A 5,900-nucleotide genomic window follows, 5' to 3' on the forward strand; every position below is an offset into this window, starting at 1 on the left:
CGTCTGCTGACTTGTTAATCTTTCAGAAAGCTATCTGCGATGTTAAGGGTGAATGTATGCGCTGCATTCTCGTTCCTTCTGAGGTCACCAACGAGTTGGTGGTCAACGAGGAGGGTTATCGCTTCTTGAAGTTGCATTGTGTTTGGCTTGATACTTGCCTGTGTGTTTTCTACTGGAACTCAGCAAACCTCAATACTGCAATGGTGTATTTTAACAACTTAAAATGGGGCTGTAGTAGAAATAGTGGTGGAAACAACAGTAGGACGAAATGGATCCTGGGGAAGCAGTAATTCTCTTCTTTTAGGAATGCTTAACATTGAAAGATTTGTATTAATCAGTGAACAAACGCAGCCCAGCAAGGACTTTCTTTCCTTCCTTCTTGTAGTCTCCCTCCATGTGGCCCGTGAACTCCACTCTTAGCTCCTTTCCTGTTCAAAGGATCAATTTCTGTTTACATAGTTATTACTTTATTTTTAAATGCATCTTGATAGAAATCTCATTGTACCTCTTGCCTCTTCCATCTAGGCTGCCAAGTTCAACACTAAAATATTTGGTCATCTTTGATCTGAACACATTGCTCAATTTAATAGTGTTTCTGTTCACCTTTTGATGAACTTTTAGTAATTTGTTGGCTTTCTAAAGTGCATTTAAACATGCTTGGTATCCAGTAAAATGATAACCTTTTATATACACCAATTGCAATGGGGATTTTAGTTTGTTCTTCAAAATCACGCATGTTGTTGTGTTGCTTATCTAGCAATGTGATATTACGGCTTCTGCAATGTATTTGACTTGAGGCTGTGTAACTTCTTTTGAGAAAGTAATCTGTGATGTGATCTCAAAGAACAGAGGGTCTGATTGTTGTGTTTGGGATTTGTGACACGCAGCGTCCAAGTATGTTCTTCTATGAGAACCGCAGCTATCCGTGAAAGGGAAGAATTTGAAGATAATGAAATAACAGTCACAAGTGTGAGCAACGTATTTATGCTGTTACTGAATAAAAAGTAGTGAAAGGAGGAGGTAAGTATTAGAAACAGTTGTACTTTAGGTGTTTGTGTAATGCTACCAGAAGAACAACAAACCACCCCCCCTCCCCCAGTGAAGTACATTCTCTGTCCTAAGGCATGCCAAAGCATTGGGCTTCACAGGAACTGTGTTTTGGGCCCCTCAGCATAAGACACAGAGGCCCTGGAGCATGTCCAGAGAAGGGCAATGAAGCTGTGGAGGGTCTGAAGCACAAGTCTGATGGGGAGCAGCTGAGGGAGCTGGGATTGTTCAATCCAGAGAAGAGGAGGCTCAGGGGAGACCTTATTGCTCACTACAACCACTTGGATGGAGGCTGTGGTGAGGTGAGGGTCAGCCTCTTCTCCTGTGTAACAGTGGTGAGAGGGAATGGCCTCAAGTTGTATCAGGGGAGCAATGCTCTTTGCTTTTCCAGTAGTTTTCTGTGGCTTGAGCTACTACTTTTTCTTTCAACCAGCAACAGAACTGAAGTTTGGCCAGATGCTGCTTGCTGCTGAGAAACAAGCAAACTTCAGCTCAATCTAACCCATTAATTGTTTGAGAATTACTGGAGATGTTTACTCCCCTGAGCGCTTGGTTCCTTCCCTTTCACGATATCACCTTGAAACTCCTTTAATGAAACGGATGAGCTAAAGACAAAATAACTCCATTTCCTGACAGTAGTCCCAGGGAACACACTAGCTCAGCACCTGTCTCTGTACCAAAGGGTGTTGTTGCCAAGGAAAGCCTAGGAGTGATGTTCTTCTGGGAATCTCAGCTTTCTCCCTTCTCCCAAAAGACTTGCTGTGTGCAGGCCAATTTTTCATGGCTATTTCTTAAATTAGCTTGTGTCTAGAAAGCTTTGTTTCCTGTGACCTTTAGGGGATTCAGCTTTCTGTGTGGCAGACAGTGTCAATTTCCTTCTGCAAGACTTACCTTAGGCACTGAAAATGCCCATCACTTGCTGGGACTGCACAACTTCAGTCACTAAACAAACATAATCCAAAGTCCTTCTGTCAGTGCTGTGGTGGTTCAATAAATCCGTAGTAGATTAGAGAGTAGCACACACCACAGGTATTACTAAGTAAGAATTCATGCAGCTTCTTTTCCCAAAAGTCGAGCTCAACTGCACCCATGCAGTTCTTCAGCAGAAAAAAATCCATAAAGATCACAGTCTCCTGCTACAAGAAATAACCAAATCTTTCAACATGGATTTTGAGTCTCCAAGGCTTTCTTTACCCATCTTCCTCTCGGAGGAGGATTTCTACAACCTCAACGATCACGTATTTGAACATGAGGTATGTATGCTTTCTTTCCAAAGAAAATCTTGGTGTGTTTTCCACTCATCTGTGAATGCCAGAATTATCCAAGGTAATTTACTTCACAGCCATTGTTAATATCTTTCAGAAAGAAATGCGATCCTGATCTATGCCAAGATCATATGAAATACACTACACTCTTGCATGTAATATCTGTTGCCAGTCAGAAACAGCCATTATTAGAAACATGTGCTGAATCACGTAGCACTGTGTTGCAGCCGCCTTGTCTTGTAATCAGAAACAGGTAGTCTTCAAATATTAAAATGCAATGACCAAAAATGAAGAACATTGTGCCGAGCAGCTGTCCCTACGGTATGGCCATCGCCAGCTCCAACCTCCTGAGAGCAGGCGCTGAAGATTCGTTTCCATATGACTGACAGTGAAAAACCCAACTCTGTCCTTCCACCGATGTGTGCTTCACTCTTTCTCTCTAGTTTTCTCTTGCTAATTTGATTTATAAAGAATTCATGGTTCGCGTGAATAATTGAAGTCCTTCATTTGGTATTAATCTGGGTAACTCTTCTGAAGCGGGAAGTCATCGGTTGCTTTCAGATTAAAAGAAGTTATAATTTGCCCAGGATTTTTGGATGTTGGAAGAACTGAGATGTTCTGCTTTGGAACCAGGGAACAATTTGGTTTTGGTTGGATATAACCTTCTTTGAAATGCGGCTCTGTTCCAGTACCAGCTTCTCCCAGCTGATGTCACTCTGACAATGAATTAAAACACGGCAAACAGAAGCAGCACTCTATAAAAATTTGATGATGCTCTGAATTGAGAGGACACATCCTGAAGTTATAAGAAGGCAATATATACATACATGGTAGAGCTGAACTCTCTGTGTGGGTAGTGTGGGGCATTTCCAAAGCAATGGGACCCAACATTCTGCCCTCACTGGCATCTTATGCTGTCTGATGGTGTTGCCCCCGCTGCAGTCTGGCCTCTGCCACTCTGGAGCTGTGTGGGCTATGTCACCCACCAGTGTGGTAGCCTGTGTCCTCCCTGTGAGAGATGGGATCCTGCTAAAAGGAGAAGGTCCTTATAGTCCTGTGTAGTGTGGCTGACTCACCCTCACTAAGACAAGTGTGTCCCAGTGTGCCCACACAGGCAGCACCACAGCTCAACTTCCAGGGCCTTTGCTCTGCCTTGCACTCAGGACTCTGCCCTGAGGGCTGCTTTACCCCTGGGCTGTTGCAGACCCAGTTCTCAAAGCCACTGGGCCAAGATAGGGCTGCTCTCAGAAGAAAACGCTAACAAGGGTGGCTTGTGTGCACACCGAGGCAAGGAGCAGGGAAAGTGTCACTGCTGTGGGTGTTTGACGGTCTGATGGGGGAAGTTCCATGTGGTCCAAGTCTCGGGGGAATCAGTGGGTGTTTGTAGACTAAAGGTACTGGTAAGGGTGCTGCCAGCCAAGAAACGTGAACAATGCAGACAAGAAAATTAAATCTGGGAAAAAGGCAATGATGAATGTGTGCCAATGCTTTGCACGTAACCCGGTCATATTTCACATTAGAACAAAGCCCAGAGAAATGCGGTAAGGTGACGTGCAAATGCATAAAGGAACACAAGAAGGCTGGAAAGCAAGCAAAAGAGATGTATCACGTTGAAAGTAAGGAAGTCATTAACAATGGTGAGCCTTGGCACATGCGGCCAGCATCACATCACAGTTTTTTTCTTTCCCTATGACAAAGATGCTTGGTTTTGTTACAAAGCTTCCTGAAGGCAAGGACTATAGTGACAAAAACACTCTCAGGGCCTCTGGCCTGACCTTGCAGGGAGTCTGTTACAACTGCTCTTGAAAGTACAAATCCATTTTTACTGGATTTTTATTTTTTCATGCTGCTTCACAGCTTTGTCACAAAGCCCAGCAGAAGAGAGCTGCCCACTTACAGTGCTGGGCCTGACCTCTCCTGAGGTTTGCTGCTTGCACATCTCCATGTGAACTGCATTACTCCTCTTCCTCCTCACACCATCTGCACCTGGTGTTTGTGGGTGCTGAGCTTTCACCTTCAACCCTTCAGACCAATACCATCTCCCAGAGTACTGGGTAACAAATGCACTGGATCAGCTGGTAGTGATTATGTTCTACCCAGCCCTTCTGCAACTGTGAAAATTACACTCCTCCTATCTAAAAGAGTGCTGTGGTTTTCTGCAATGACACACCTAGAGATCATAGAAGCAGAAGTGGCAGCCTGTGCCACTGTCTCACCGCTCTTGCTGAGAAGAAATTGTTCCTAACATCCAATCCAAATCTCCCCTCGAGCAGCTTGAGACCATTACCTCTCATCCTATCACTGTTGCCTGGGAGAAGAGAATGACCTCCACCATGCTACGGGTAGGTGTAGAGAGTGGTAAGGTCTCCCATGGGCCTCTTCTTCTCCAGGCTGAACAACCCCAGCTCCCTCAGCCACTCCCCATGAGTTGTTCTCCAGACTCTTCACAGCTTTGTTGCTCTTCTCTGGCCATGCTCCAGGTCCTTGATGTCTTTCATGCAGTGAGAGGCCCAAAATTGAATACAACACTCTGCGGCTTAGCAGAGCTGAGTACAGAGGAACAATCACCTTCCTGCTCCTACTGGTTGCACTACTGCTGATACAAGCCAGGATGCTGTAGGCTGCCTTGGCCACCTGGGCACTCTACTTACTCACCTTGAGCCAAGCATCAAACAAATCCCCAAGGTCCTTTTCTTCCTCACAGCCCTCCTGCCACTCTGATGGTTTCTAATATTTCCCAGTCATTGTGCTGAACTAGTGATAGGACAGTTATTTGGATGAAGTTCAGAATCCCAGCACTTCCCCCTTACCCTGGGGCAAAGTGTCAGAGGGTGGCACTGACAGCAGCGTAAGTGCTGCAGGAAGGAGTGCCATCCCCCCCTTCGCATGTGATGCGGTGCACATCAGCAGCACTCTCTTCTCAAAACTGATTTGTTCTCTGACATCTTCAGTGGTGTTACTGAAGCTGTTCGGCTGAGGTGATGAAGAGAAAAGAAACTGTGAGGCCATGAGGATTTGCTCAGACTTCCCATGGCAGTGGGGTCCTTCTGCAGCTTCCTCTGCACTAACCTTGGGCTTGCTGTTAAAATCCTGAATGTATGTGTCTGACAAGATGGATGGGGACTGTATTTTCTCTTAAGTCCATACACAAATTAGAAGGAAATTAATAGAAGATTGCACTACCAATAACTTAAACTAAAAAATTAGGATGTCATCTTTAAAATTCCTACTCACTTGTCCTTAATTCCAGCTTCCTAATGAGCTGTTTCTAAAGATTTATGAGCTTTTTTACCTCTGGCTTCAAAAGCAGGGCCTTTTTTATTAAAGAGTCGTTTTCGTTTCACTGCCACACAGTGTGGTGTGTGAGTGCCATGCCATGGAAGCCCTGAGAGGAGAGGCAGATTGCTCCAGGCAGGGCTGCAGCTGAGAGCAGGGCACGCACCCTGGCCTGGTTGTTCCTCTCATCATTAGGTTGCAGACCAGGCAGATGATGGAGGGTCAAAAGGCTGATCATCTGGGGGACCATTATTGCTGTTGCCCAGATTTTATGCTCATTGCATTAAATCAGGTTGGATATTAAGAGAAATT

This window comes from Excalfactoria chinensis, chromosome 1, assembly GCF_039878825.1.
Source record: "Excalfactoria chinensis isolate bCotChi1 chromosome 1, bCotChi1.hap2, whole genome shotgun sequence".
NCBI lineage: Eukaryota > Metazoa > Chordata > Aves > Galliformes > Phasianidae > Excalfactoria > Excalfactoria chinensis.